The following is a 16,185-nucleotide window of genomic DNA, read 5'->3' on the forward strand; positions in this document are numbered from 1 at the left end:
TCCCACTCTTCAATTCTTCTCACTCCTTCTCCCTATATAAAATATAAAATTAAAAAATAATAAAATATTCATCCATATCCATCACCAATAATAATATTTATCTCAAAATAATAAAATATTCATCCATATCCATTACCCACAATAATATATATCTCATTCTCAATCACAATTTATAAAAAACAAAAAAGAAACTAAGAACTTCTACAACTTCCACACACACGTTTCTCTATTAAGTTTATTCCAATCATCTTTTATTTGCTCATAATAACTCATCTTCTCCATTGTTATATTTTTCAAGTTTGATTATCTGCAAAAATCATTACAAGGTCAGTGTAATATTATTTCTTACTTTATATACATTTTTTCAGTGTTTGTTACTTTGAGTGTATATCTATTTTTTTTTCAATATTTTTCAGTTCATCTACAAATTTTTTCATTTTCTTCATTTTTATGCTCATAATATTATTTCTTACTTTATATGTACTTTTCCAGTGTTTATTACTTTTGTGTGTATATATTTATTTTTTTTTTCATTATTTTTCAGTTCATCTACACATCTTTTTATCTTCTTTATTATTACATTTTGCATGATTTGAGCTTACTTACTTTAAAATTTTTAATTCGCGTTTGTTTTTCAATTTAATCAGATTCGAAACTCATCAAATCTTGAATTTAATTTCATTTATTTTATCTCATGTCTATCACACCATCACACTTATTAATGGCTTCGTGCAAACTTTCGAATTCAAGAAGATTAGCTCTGCATAAAGTTAATCTCACCTTTGCTCCTTCAAGCTCTCTCAAATGAGAGTTCTTCGGATCATTTACGACCAATATACACCCACTTAACAATACAATCACACACAACAGCTTCAAAACCTTAAACACAATTTCTCAATTTTAACATTTAAATTTTTTTTAAAATAAAAATATATTTGGCTTAAAGTGATTGGTACATCTAACAATATTTAATTTTAAAATTTTAAAATCCTTAAATTTTATCTAAACATGTTTAATTTAAAATTGAAAAATGATTAAGACCCCCTTCCCCTCCCCCCACCCCCTTTGACCCTCTCTCTTTTCTGATTGGCAAATTTTTCTTTTTCTTTTTTTTTCCCTTTTCCTTCAATCACCACCCGCCACGTGTGTGTGGGGGTGGTGGGAGTTGGTGATTGAGGGGGTCTCAATCACAGCCCTATTTGATTTTTTTTTTTTTTTACAATATTTGAAAGAAAAAAAAGTGGCTCGGTGTATTATCTAAATTTTGAATTATTACACATAGCATAATATTACTGGATTTAACATTTAAATTTTAAAATTAACCAAAATATCTAACTACATGATTTGAGGAATTTCAATACTTTATTCTGAATTTTCCAATTTTTTTATTTTTATTTACAACATTTAAGTTGATAAGTGTTAATTTTTTATTGGCTATCCATGATTTTATCCTAAATTATTGGTTAATGATTGACCACTATTAAATTCTTTTTGTAAGCTATAATGATAACAATTGACTACCATCAATTTCAAAATTTTCTATCAATGTATTTAAAATATAAAAAAAAAATCATCATCAAGCATGCAATTTAAAAATTAAATATATTTTATTATATTACAACTTTATTAAAAGTGTAAATTTATTTTGCTACTATTCAAGAAAATATATATGCCTTTATTTTGATATAACAACAATTAAATTATCTTTTATTCATACATGATCTCTCATAAATATTTTATCTTTTTTAAAATTTTAATTATCAGCAACCAAATTCCCACATTTCTCTCTTTTTTCTTTTTTTAGGATGTTTATTTTATTTTTATCTTTTTTCAAATTAGATTTGATATCTATCTTTTACCTATATATCTATATCTATACTATATGTAAGGAAATATAGTATCTACTCTAAAATTTTCAAAGTCTCAATACTCAATTCTCAAACAATTGATATTTTTTTCCCTACATGTCACTCTCTCAAAATTATGTTTTAAATTTTTCTTCATCCTTATTTTTCTCCAATAAAAAACATTTTTTTTTCCTCTTAATATTGTTTTTATTTTAAACTTTTGACTTTTAAAATCTTTTATTATCTAAGACTCCTTATCCCTTTTTATTTTATTTTTTATTTTGCTTAATCTTCTCCTGTATCTTCATTTATCTTTATTTCTTATTTCTTTCTTTTTTAATTTTTTTTTAATCCCCAATCCTATCATTATCTCCAACTTTATTTTTATTATATTGTTCATATGATCCCTTTTTTAAATATATTTTAATCTTAAATCTAATAATTATCTTCAAATTCATTCCTATCTCATAATGATCTTCAATTTCATTTCTATCTTATTTTTCAAATGCTTCATATTTTAGCTATATATTCTAACACACCATAGAGTTTTTTTAGTGTTTGCATATTGGGTATAAAGTTTTGTTCAAGCTCTGCGTTTAAGATTCGAGTTGCATTCAACCATCAACAACGTCACAATTAGTTAAGCAATTGTAGGATTCTAGGGTTTGATGAATTTTATTCTTTTTGTATACCTATGTGTATATGTACTAGGGGCATTTTTTGTTGTTTTCTTTAAAGGGGGCTTTGAACATTTTTACATTATTTGTAGTAGTGTTCATTTTTACATTATTTGTAATAGTACCCATTTTTACATTATTTGTTTTTAAAGCTATAATAATGTCTGATAGAAATATAGTTCAAGTTGCTACATGACATACTTAGACTAAGATAATTTTATAATCAATGTTTTAAATGAAAAATTTATGAAAAAAATGAATGTATGAACTTAGGTATGAGATAGTTATCATATTCAAAATATTTCTTAGTTACAATTCCCTGTTATATTTTAAATTTATAAGAATTTTTTATTTTATTATACAAAAATGACTATAATAAATTATTTAAATTATACATTCCCGTGCATAGCACGGGTTGTTGCTAGTATATATATATACACACGTGTGTGTATTTTTAGATCTTATACTCAAACATTTATTAAAAAGCCAAAAATCATTTTTAATTGAATTTTGCTAATGGTCCAAATTGAAATTATTATTAAAAATGACATTCATTTAAAAGCACTCCATGACACGCCCTAAATAATAATAATAATAATAGTCTATGTATAATAGATTAATTGAGCGGGTTTGAAATTTAAATATTTTTTCGGATTGGGTTTAAGATAGCTATATTAATCCTAATATTGTGTCGGGCCCGCCCTAGGCCGTTGACCAATTTTATACTCTTATCAATGTGAATGCTAGCATGTTAATGTGAATATTCACATTGTCAACAGGCCGGGCCGGGCCGGGCCCGCCCCGGGCCACCCACGGGCTGTGGGCGGGTTTCGGGCAGCCACGAGGCACGGACTTATTTTACACTTCTATTAATGTGAATGTTAACATGTCAATGTGAATATTCACATTGTCAACGGGCCGGACCGGGCCCGCCTCGGGCCGCGGACGGGCTTTTGGCCGTCCATGGGCCGCGAGCCAATTTTATACTCTTATCAATGTGAATGTTAACATGTCAATGTGACTATTCGCATTGTCAACGAGTCGGACCGGACCCGCCCCGGGCCGCTCATGGGTCGCGGGCAGGTTTCGCGCCGCCACGGGACGCGGGCCAATTTTACACTCCTATTAATGTGAATGTTAACATGTCAATGTGAATATTCACATTGTCAATGGGCCGGGCCTGCCCCGGCTCGCGAGTGGGTTTCGGGCCACCCACGGGCCAATTTTACATTCCTACCAATGTGAATTTCAAAATATGAATGTTCACATCATAAAATTACTAACTGTTCAAAAAATATTTATAAGGGTATCAAAATCAAATATAAGAGCATAAGTGTCCAAGAAAATAGTGTAAATCAAGAAAAAAGACTTTATGGAATAAAACTATACATACATGGGACTAAATGGGTTAAAAAATTCCTTCATGGACTTCTTAGGTTAAAATACTTCTAAATGAGATTTATCAATAAAAATTCCTTAATTTTTTACTTACTAGCAGTAAAATGAAAAAAGAAAAGAAGATTGAATGTAAATAATATGTATCTTATTGAAAAATAATATATTATTTTATTTCGTGCATAACACGGGTCACAAGTTAGTTATAAGAGTATGGAGAAGTTAATATAGTGATTAAAGTTTTCGTTTTATGTTCGGCATAATTTTAAGTTGTATGTAATTCATATAAGTTGTGGGACGAACCTTAAATTGGCTTAGGCCTCGTTTGGCAACTAAATTTTTTAGTCAAAAAGTTACTAAATTAGTCAAAAATTCAACAATCCATACCAAAAAGTCAAACATTCTCTTTTCTCTCTACTTTTTGCATATCTTTTCATAAAAAGCCAAAAAGTCATCCCAAACATACTAGTTTTTTTTAGCTTATATTTTAGCCAAATAATCAAAAAGTTACTAACTTAGCCTGTTCCCAAACGGGGCCTTAATTACCTTTATTATATCAATTAAAATTTATTAAATCTTTTATAGATATTTTTTTTACCATATAACTTTTATAATATAGATTTTATGTGGGATGAAAGATATTTTCTTTTTATTTGATTTATTTTCGGAAATAGAAAGCTATGATTGCATGGGATTTATATCCCTTTTAATTAAAGGTATAGATTTTTATTTTAAGAGAGGTAGTGTGAATTCCTTTTTCATTTTTTTAGTGATGACCGAAACTTTTGAAATTGTATTAAATATTTTTGTAATTTTAATTTTTATGGAATAAGGATAACCAATAAATGTTTTTAAAATTCTAAAAAAAATTTTAAAAAAAATTGAGTTTAAGGTTTCCAAATTCTTAGAGCCTCTTTCCCGAAAACCTCCTTTGCTATAATAATATAGTATAGATAAAATGAATGGCATGTGCTGAATGAAAGGAAATGACACACATATTTAATAAAACAGATTTTTAATTTTGTTGTTACAGCATGCCAAATTAAATTCACCCTTCCCTCTACATTGAGCCGGTGGATGCAACATTTTTTAGTTGGAGGATTTGATGAAGGAAATAGTAAGAGAAAGAGAAATAAAAAAAAAAGAAAAAAAGAAAGAGAGAGAGAGAGAGAGAGAAAAAAAAAAAAAACCTAAATAAACTCAAAAGACAAAAAATGAGATTGTATTTTTCTTTCACTTTCTTTTTCCCTATATTTTCCATTTTAACCAAACAAAAAATGAGATTGCATTTTATTTTCCTTTTTTCATTTCTCTCATCCAATCCTTCAACCAAATGCAACCTAAATGAAGATGTAGAATTATTTTAGAGGAATTTATTCTCGTTTTACATTTCTTTAATTTTTGACTGAAAGCTGCTTCAATTTTTTGGTGTCAACAACATCCAATGATATGGGCGAGGAGTGGAACTAAAAATAGCAGTTGACGATAGAGATTGAAACTGACAATGTGTAGTAAGATTTAGTAAGTCTATTTCATTTCTTACAAAAAGTAGTAAGATTTAGTAAGATCGGGTGCTTGCTGTGCAACCTAACTGCTATGAGATTGTGCCGCACCGATGGTATTGTGCATTAAGCACAACATTGAATATATATATATATATAATTTTTTGATAAATTATATCGACACCCTTGAGATTTGAGTTTAATATACAGATTCTCCCTCTATCTTTTGAAAATTACAATTCCCCTCTCTATGGTTTGAAGTCACATTACAAATAGCCCCTCCCCTTAGTTGACTCTTAAATAAACTACCAATTTTTGCTATTGTCGACCGCTAACATTTTTTAAATGCCAATTTTACCCCATCTGTTCCCCTCTGTTATTGTATTTTCTTCTCCTCTTCTTGCAAGCATATGACAAATATCAACCATTTTATGAACCACCTAATACAAGTATCATTTTCTCAAAAAATATATATATGAAAAAACTATATCAACGCAACCAGCAGAACAACTACAAATGAAGGGTTATTGCACAATACTAGAGGATAGTTATGATATTTGTACCGTTAGTTACTATAAATGTTATAATTAAATATTTTTAACTATAATTAAAAATAAAATAATGTGTCATAATTAAATATCACATATAATTTTTTCGGTCATAACTAAAATAATAATTACAATGAATCATAACTAATACACAATGTAGATTATAATCAAAATGTGATGACCCAGAATAAAAAAAAATGTGTGTGATGGTGGAAAATAGAATATATGATGATGAATTATGGGTGTGTGATGGTGGAAAATAGAATATATGATGATGAATTATGGGTGGTATATATTATAGCATAATGATATTTTTAGTGGGATGATAATTGAGATATTATTTTATTTAGAGTTAACATAGAGAGAGAGAAGTAAGTGTGCATGAGGGGAGCGAACCAAAGCACACACATGGGCTGTCTATTTTACACTTTCGGTGGGTCTATTACTATTAGAAAACAAAATTCAGCATCATTCTACTCTCTCTCTGGTTTTTTATTCAAAAGCAAGGTGGAGAATCATTATGGTGGAGGAAGTGGAGAGCAAAAAGAAAAAAGAAAAAAAAAAGAAGAAAGAAAAGGGCGTGCGGTGGGGTGTTCAAGTGGTGTATATTATTTTAAGAGAGAGAATTTGTTAGGGACAACAAAGCTCTTGGCAGCTTCCGTCTGGATGGTTCTCCAAGGTGAGAGAGAATTTCATGGAGGAAGTTTAGCACCCAGTCGGAGTCCTAAAAAGCTGGACATAGCTTCTTCAGTTCCTCCAGTAAATGGACCTATCATGAACCGGCAGCCAATCTCCGTTGGCAACATCACCCCTGCAACTGTCAAAGTTGAGCCCAGCATTGTTGGTTCTGTGGTATCTAGTCCTTTTCCGCACATGCCGTCTGTTTCTCAAGCGACTTCTCAAGCAGTCCGAAGCTTGTAGGCATCTCCTATGTCCCAACAGACAGTTTTGATCTGTTTAGTGGGTTATTCATCAATAATAAGTTTCCCAGCAAGAGGGTACATATATTATGATTGAAGGTAGTATTGACCGAGTGTCAGGGGTTCAAAGTAGAGTGGATGCAAACATTATATATGCCAATGAAAAATGGGATGTTCCTCAGTCCTGGAATATGTCATGTGTTAGAACATATCATTTCATGAGGATTTTCCTCAGTCCTCGAGTCACTATACAAAAATTCAGTGGTGCAGTCTCTCCCTCAATAAGCTTGGCCCAAGGCAGTGACGCCTGCGGGGCATCACGCTGAGTGATACCTCAATCTCTAACCACCATCTCTACCTCCAATCCTCACAAGCACCCCCAGAAAACGCAGAGCACAGAGCGAACAGCACGAGGCTTCTGATATCGACAATATATCTCAAATCTCCATCAAGGATCTTCGAGGGAGGAGGGTTTTCTCTCCTGTTTCTATCGTAAATGACGAGTGTTGTTCAAATGGGAGTTTCGGAGATTTGAAGGATTCGAATATTAATGACTCTGATTCGGGTGAGATAAAGTTGTCTCAGATGAAAGCGCAGGTTGAGAAGTCCGTGGACTCAAAGTAAAACAAAATGGCGAGCACGGAAAGGGTGTCTATGCTGATGTGGACTTCGAAGAAGGGGACTTTGTTTTGAAGGACCAAATACTTGCTGGTTCTCAACATTCTTCAAATAAGATTGACTTTTTAGTATGTAGTTTCTGTTTCTGCTTTATTAGCTCCATTGAACTTCAAATTGGGAGGAAACTCCATTTGCAAGATATGGGTGTTTCTACAAATAATGAATGTGCGAGGAAACCATTTTCACATATCCCAAAAGAGGCATGTCAAATTGATTCATCTGACGATGAGGACAATTCTTATGTAGTAGATCACAGAAGCTCGAAAGAATGTGGTTCCAGCAATTCTAAATATAGAACTCCTCTTCCTAAAGAGATTGTGGAATCATTGATGAATGGTGAATTGGTTTTGCCTTATTCAAAACAGTTCCCATTGCCTTCAGTTATTTTCTTGTCCAGGTGGATGTAGAGAATCTTACTACTGCAGCAAATTATGTGTGGAGGCTGATTGGGACTTGTTTCATTGCACGGGGGCAAGATCAAAATCCGACAAAATCGAAAATTTGGAGTTTTGCGTGTTTCCTGGTCAAACTTGAGGTGGGTATTTTTTACACTCTAATATGGTTTTTAGTTTAGTTATTTGCTATTGTGTATAGATGATGAGATTTGGTTGTGGTTTGGACAAATCTAAGATTTGGGTGAGAAATGAAAAGAGAGGTTTTTGATGAATATGAGGTAAATGAGTATGATGTTTGAATATAAGATCTTGGTATACCAAAATAGTTGTTTTTGGGTGTTTCGGTCAATATTGGAAAAATGGGGATTTTTGCCATAACTTGATAAAATGATTATTTTGTATAAATAATTAAAATTAACATTTAATATGTTAAATTGGATGGTTATTGATGTAGGTGGTGAAATTGGGTATGTATTATCTCACCCCTTTGAAAGTTTTAAATAAATTATTTATCTTGAGATTTAATATATGTCTAGAGATAAATGTATTGGGCTATCAGTAGAGGATAGTCATGATTGTTATAGAAATTGTATGAGGATTAGGCGATTTAATGCTAATCTATTGTTGGTTGTCATTGAATATGACCATGTTATAAATACATTGTATATGTATGTTTATTGGGAGGAGATAGAGGATGCACTCCATATGTGATTATGTTTATAAATACATTGCGTATTGTAGACACCCCATTTTTGACCAACCTTAAGACTCAGACGTCATCGATTGAGCGTTCGGTGATGGCCCATGTTGTGCTCGTTCTGAGGTTACGGAGTCTCGGCTGAGAGCCTTGCCTCCGGACTTCGGGACTCTTTTGTGCTTTGCCTCGGTTTGCGAATCAGGTTCTGTTTTCTCTTCCCGAAGGGAGGGAGAGGTCTCGTAGACCATCTCTCAGTGGCCGTAGGCTACTTTTCGTGGTCATAGACCACTGTTCTCGTTTGGAGACAAGTTTCCGGTTTTCGGAGCCGTCGGCCGTGCGCCTCGGTTCGGGACCGCTTAACTTTCTCCATTTGGTCCGGTTTTAAGCACACACCTTGTTTCCTCTCTCTAGAGGGACACTGTGGCCCAGGAGACCACCTTCGTGGTCGCACGTCACTTTCGATGCTTAACAGTCAGTTTTCGGGGCACCCGACTGCGCGTTTTGACCCCTGAACCCTCGTTTTGCATCCGTCTTGGTTCATTTTTGGTATGGACCCTTTTTTCATTGTTTGGAAGGTGGTACAAGGGTGGGAGACCACCTTTTCTCCTTGGAGACCACTTTTCCCCGCCGGCCGGTTTTTCTTGTCAGGTAGGTGGTCTCCCTCACTTTTGAGCCACAATTTCTGGTCTCCCATACCACCATTGAGTTGCATTCACCTGGGAGACCACCAATATGGGTAGGTCGACCACCTTTTCAACTTGAACCTTTTGACCCCTGGTCGGCCGACCACTTGAACTGGTCGGCCAACCTTCTGCTTTTTTGTCTCTTTGAGTGCTATCCAGCTGTGCCAGCTGGGAGGCATTTGCCCCATCCTCCGAGGATTGACCCTCTTGTTTTGGCTTCTTAAAGAAGCTTGGTCCCTTTTGCTTAGCTTCTAAGAGAAGCTTGACCTTTTGTTGAGCTTCTTGAGGAAGCTTGACCCTTTTGGTCTAGATTCCTCAAGAAGCTTGACCCTTTTGGTTTAGCTTCCTTTAGAAGCTTGGCCTCTTTGCTTCAAGCTTCTTAGAGAAGCTATGGACCTCCTCTTCTATAAGAGGGAGCCTCTCCCTCATGAGCCAAGGTTGAGAAATTTTGGTTACGGCATACACCTCTCTCTCTCTATATATCATTCTTTTTTGGTGTCCAAAACTCCCAGTTCTTGGCCTCATTGCACTACATCTCCAAGCAAAACACCTCCATGGTCAACCTAAGCACCTAGGAGCTCATTTTCAGAGGTTGAAGAGTTCCTATTTTGGTCCAGAAGCTGCTGGCCTTCTTCTCTACAAGGGTAAGTCTCTATTTCCCTCTCTGTAGCCTTATTTTGCTTCATAGTTTAGCTCTATTTGCAAGCATATTTAGGCTTTGTCATAAACTGAAAAAAGTCTTGTTTTGAGCTTCTAAACATGTTTGTTTAAGGCCATTTTTATTTTGGGAGCTTGCATGCTTCATTTCCTCTTGTTTTGAGCTATGCATTAGAGCATTTGTGTTGGCCTTGGATTGGCCTTTTAGCCACTGAAATCCAATGGATTTTCAGTGGCTACCATGTGTTTTTGAGCCTCTAAATCAGAGAGGGGTGACCCTCTCACCCCTTGTTTTGTTTACTAGCTTTGTTGGCCTTACAAAGGAGCCCCTATTTGCATGTTTCAAAGCCATGTTTTAGGCCACTTTTTGTAAGTTTTGTGACCTGCATAGGCTCTGTCCAAAGCCCTTTTTGCCATGTTGAATGTCTATTATGCATGTGTAGAGTAATCCTCTTCAAGGCCTTCCAAAGGGGCCTTTACTTGCATGCTTCCTAGACTCATTTCAGGCCCTTTTCAGTGAGTTTTAGGGCCCTCATAACCTCTGTCCAGAGGTAGTTTTGCCATTTTGTGTGTCCATCATACATGTGTAGAACAACCCTCTCATTGGCCTTTCAAAGGAACACTTCATTCTAACATGTGTTGACTGAGTTTCAATGGGTTTTTGATCATATTTTGGCATGCCATATTTCTGTTTTTGGCTGGTTTGGTGGCCCCTCACGTGCTTCATATACATGTAGTGTAAACCATGCTTACTAACCTATGTTGCATGTTGTTTTGGCCCTTCATGTTAGTACTTTTTGGCCATGCCTTAAACTGATCTTGTGCATGTTTTGGACTGCCTTAACTCTGTTTTTGGGTCTCATGGTCGAATGATGCTTGTTTTGCATGCTTGTAGTTCAATATCCATGCCTAGCTTTGAGATTTGAGGTCTATTGCATGCATATACTGAGGTGTTTTTATGCTTTGGGGTCATTATACATCATATTTCAGAGCTTTTATGAATGCCATATTCCCATGATTTCCACTCTTTAAACGTGTTTGAGAGTTGTGCATAAATGTCTCGTTTTCGGACCATTGCATGAGCTTCGTTTCTTTGCAAGTTGAGTCATCATTTTGGGCTATTTTCCCACTGTTTCAGACCTGCCTAGGGTCTGTTTGGGACTGGTTTTTCCATTTATACATTTCTTTGTGTACCTCTAGTGTAACCCGCTTCACTAGTTTCGGTATTCGAGCCATCTTGCATGCATTGTGTGACATATTTGCATGATTTAGGACCATTGTGCATTATGTTTCAGAGCTGGAAAATGTGTATTTGCATGCCATACTTCATCCTTTGCCATGCTTAGTTAGAGGTGCATGTTGTGCCTTAGGATTGGTCATTTGCATCCGTGCATGTTTGCATGTATTTCAGTTGTCTCATTTCCATCATATGGCCACTGATTTGGATGTGGCTGAGGGCCATCCATCTTGGTTTAAGCCCATCTTGCATTGCATATGCCATATTAGTCCATGTTGTTACATGATTGACCATTGCATTGTGTATGCCTTGATCATTTCATTACTAGTCTCCACATGTGCATTGCGTATGCCATAGTTTAGTCCATGTGCATTGAGTATGCCATGTGTAGTTCATAGCATTATGTATGCCATTTGCATGCTTGCATGTCATTTCTTGTATCTTTGTATCATTTAGTCGCATTACATTAGGATTGCATGCTAGAAGTTACATTGAGCATGTCATCCTTGTTTTATCATGTTTGGGATAGGAGTTAGCCCAAACACGGGAAACGAGGAGCGTTTCATACTCCAAGTGATGAAACGTGCCTCGATTCCCGGTCGCCGACACTCTTAACTATCCATGATAGAGTTGTTGGCTTTAGATGTTTATTTATTCATTCATGTCACATTAAGTCGTGCAATCTGACTCCTCGGCCATCATGCATTGAGATGCGTGATTGGTGGTCCGAGGATCAAGGGTTACACTCCCTAGAGCCTATGCTATGACGGGGAGAGTGGTCGAGCACACACTTGTTGAAAATACCTTGCCATGCTTCCCTATTGCTTTGTGTTGTAGAAAATTAGAATCCAGAGGCAGAAAGTGGTCGGCCGACCAGGTTTTCTGGCAGGCCGACCACCCTTTTTGGTCTCCACCACAAAGGGGTGGTCGGCAGTGGTCTCCTATGTCATTGGCTGGTCGGCAGCCCTCCCACAACTTCTTGGAGTGGTGTTTTAGCCTCTTGGAGCTTCTTGCAAGTTTCTGAAATCAATTGCACACAAAGGCGAGACGAGGCATCGCGATGGATTTCCCGACGAGGCAACTCGAGCATGCATGCATCCATTGTCATCCAAAACAGAGCCGAGGCAGTCACATTCATTTGGTTTACATGCTTACTTAACTAGTTTGTTAATTAGTTAATGTCGTGTAATAATTAGCTGTAGTTCGTTATTCATTCGGTTATGTATTATTTATTCAGACCCTCCGAGAGAGGGCCAATTGTTGTAATAAGTGTACGTGTGTGTGATGTATGTCTTCCAACCCCACGTCTTTCTCTCTTTTATTTACCAGCTTATGATGGTTAGTTTAGGGCCTGTTTCAATTAGCATACTTATGCTCGCATGTTTGCATCATTCATCTGTATTGCACGCACCGGGCTCGGCGCATCATGCTAACTGCATTGTATTTCAATTCCAAGTTGAATACATGTTATCTGTTGCATTTCATATGCCATGTTTAGAATAGCCGAGCCTATCCTAATTGCATTTTTGTATGTGTTGCATTAGCCATCTTAACATGAACTAGGATCATGCATTGATTACTAACTAGTTTCTGTTTTGGCTTGAAGTACTCAGTAAGTATTTATGCTTTAGCATCCTTGCATGTGTGTGAGTGACTGCCATGATAGCATGCTTACCATGAGGCTACGTGCTTATGTGATATACCTGCCTGAATACCTGTGGGTAAAGGTTGGGTTGCTTGAGTTGGAGTAATTCGTCGAAACCCGTGTTTTAGTCTACTTGCGAGTAGCAAACTTCAATCCATTTTCAAAACAATCGGATATGCGATGCTTTGTTCTAACTTAGACAATCCAGTCTATACTTGTATGCTATGTGCATCACGTAGTAAATCTAGGCTAATAACCGGAATAAAAGCACATGATATTTTCAAAACTCGATATCATGGTTAGTAGAGGCCGATCTTTGATCGGGCGAGCGGGGGTGCTCACGAAGTGACATTCCCCAATCGCACCCAAGTTCCCGAGCCGAGGCAACTTTAGTGATGACGGACACGTGGCCTTAAGCACGAGTTAGGGTTTCCTAAATTCCCCCAAAATAAAATATTTAGGTGGCGACTCTGTATCTGGCAAAGCAGTCCATGTTTGGCACTTCTTTCAAAAAAAATCTGTTTTCAAAAACGATTTGCCGGATTTGGACTCTTTGATGATTCATCGATCTTGCATTGCACTCTGCGAGATTAGATACAGGACCGTGACATTTGAGTCCTGAACTGTAGTGAGCCCATATGAACAAAACGGGATTCTCTCCCGGGACCTTCGGGGATGTCTACAGTTTCTGGCGACTCTGCTGGGGAGTTAGAGAACTTGACTCGAACTCATGATATCTTGTTTTGATTGCACTTATGTGTTTCTTTGCATTGCATTGCATTTGCATTGGTGCGCCTAGGACACCATGTTTGCCGTATGCTATTCCTGAACAGTTTTCCGGAGGCTTGCTTTGCGAAGCGTGCCATAAGGCTGACCGGTTGCAGGCTCTGCCACGACGGGAACACAAACCCCGGTTTTACCGGGGCACCCTTTTTCACCATTCAACCTAGTGCATATTCGGAATCCATAGTGATCATTCCAAAGCTAGGATAGGTTGCTTACTCGATTATAGGTTGTTTAAAACCGTTGTGTGCGTAGTGAAATCCTAGCTCCTGACAAAATAGGACAGGGAAACCCTACCCCAACATGGGCGTGTTTTGGCTCTCACTTGCTTCTTATGTGCTTTTAGAGTGTGTCTTTACAGGAATGCAAGTATCAGTGTGCAAGTCTGAGTATCAGGCCTGAGAGCACCAATATTTGGGAATCAGTTTTACCTGAGGGTATCAGTTTACAGGCAGAATTTGGGGCAGAATCCAGTAGAGAGCACAGTCATTCAGCTTTGCTCATATTTGTTTTGGTGAAATCAGGCTGAGATGCTGTCTATTTTTCTTCTTTTGCAAGGTCTCGAAACCATAGCTTCAGAAGGCTCCAATATCCCCCGGTACATTGGGCTTGTGCTGATAGACTTTGTCAGGTCAGAGATTCAGTTCAAGGGCAAATCAGAGTTCCTTCGCCAGAGGCAGGGTAAAAAGGCCAATCAGGCACAGATCATCAGTTCAACAGTCTTCGGATCAGCAGTCATTATCCATCTCACATGTGCGCAGTTGGGTTGAGATATTTGTTTTTACAGAGACAGATATACCGATAGATCAGTTAGATCAGGGCATTATGGCGGGAATGGAGGAGATGATGCGTCAACTCCAAGAAAGTATGAAAATCATGCAGCAGGACGCTGTTCGTCAAGTCGAATTTGCCAAACAACAGGCCGAGGTCGTGGCTCAACAAGTAGAGTTGATCGCCAAGTTACAGCAGCAAACCGGAGCATCTGCTTTGCACCAAGCCCCTCCCCCACCAGGAGTTCCAGCACCCGAGGAGGCACCAAATGTCCAAGGAGATACGGACATTCCGACAGGACCGGCTCCGCCCCCAATCCTACCCCAATCATCCAAAACACCCACCAACCTGCCGGATTCTCCCTTTGAGTCCGAGGTGGACCCCACAGCATTGAAGGTGAGCAAACTTGAAAAGTTGTTCAAGAAATCTCAGGACGTCAAGTCCATCTCGGACATTGAGGATGGGTATACCGATGCGGCCGTGACGCTGTCAGACCGCTTTAAAATGCCACATATTGACCGATTTGACGGGTCCGGGGATCCCATGGTGCACTTACAGCTGTTTTTAGACATATTAAGGCTGATGGGCCTCACCAGACTACAGAAGCTTTCTTTATTCGGCCGGACCCTGTCGGGTGTGGCGGCCATCTGGAACGCAAAACTGGAAGACGATGTTAAGAGGAATTGGGATGAGATGGCTGAGGCTTTTGTCGCTCAGTACTCCTATAATACACAAATCGAGGTCACAACCCGTGATCTCGAGACGACTAGGTAAGAGCCTAAGGAGAGTTTTTCTGATTTCGTAACCCGGTAGAGGGCCAAGGCCTCAATGATGACCACTAGGCCCACTGACAAAGATCAGATTCGAATGATTGTGCGCAATCTCCAGCCCAAGCTTATGCAGAAAATGATTGTTCTTCCCTTCCCCACCTTTTTAGATTTACATGAGATGGGGGTACAAATTGAGGATGCTATGAAGCAGGGCCTCATTGACCAGGAGAAGGAGCAGCCCAGGAAGGCGTTTTCCCGCAGTTCGAATGCGACCACCAGTGGTGATGCAGCTGCAAGATCTTCTGAAGTGGGCATGGTTACCACCACCGCATTAAAAACAGATACCCCATTCACCGGTACGTCCGGAAGTAGCTCACAAAAAAACAAATATCCACCTCGAGTCAAGAGGGTTTTTACCCCACTGTATATGCCTTTGTCAAAGGCTCTAGAGGCCTTACTCCGGAAGGGATATCTAAAACCATTGGAACAACGGCCTCTACCCGATCCTATCCCTCCAAAGCATGACCAAACTAAATACTATGCCTACCATCAACAAACCGGTCATGACACTGACAGTTGCTTTCGTCTTCGCCATGATGTACAAGATCTGTTTGACAACAAGGTCATTGCCGCACCAGCTCAGCCAAGTCTATCGGCACTTGATCAGTGAACTTGTGGGGGATAATGTGATGTGATCAGGGGGTGAACCACCTGCGGGCGGCGCTCAGTTTACTCCAGATGTGGCGTATGGCACGCACTGTTTTGAGCATTTGTGAATGCTAGTTTTTGTACTTTCTGACTTGGGTATTGGGTCAGTTTTGTTGTTTTGTGCATAGTTAGTCTTTTTGTACTGAGTTAGTTGGGTCTGTCTTGTTGTATCGAGTCAGTCCTGTTTTGTTAGAGTTGGGTGCTTTCGGGGGTGTTACCTCGGACATCACTTGCTTGTTTTGTGTTTGCCTTTTCGTTTTCTTTTGAGTCTG

The sequence above is a fragment of the Camellia sinensis genome, chromosome 2, assembly GCF_055761805.1.
Source record: "Camellia sinensis isolate YWXY chromosome 2, ASM5576180v1, whole genome shotgun sequence".
In the NCBI taxonomy this organism is placed as follows: Eukaryota; Viridiplantae; Streptophyta; class Magnoliopsida; order Ericales; family Theaceae; genus Camellia; species Camellia sinensis.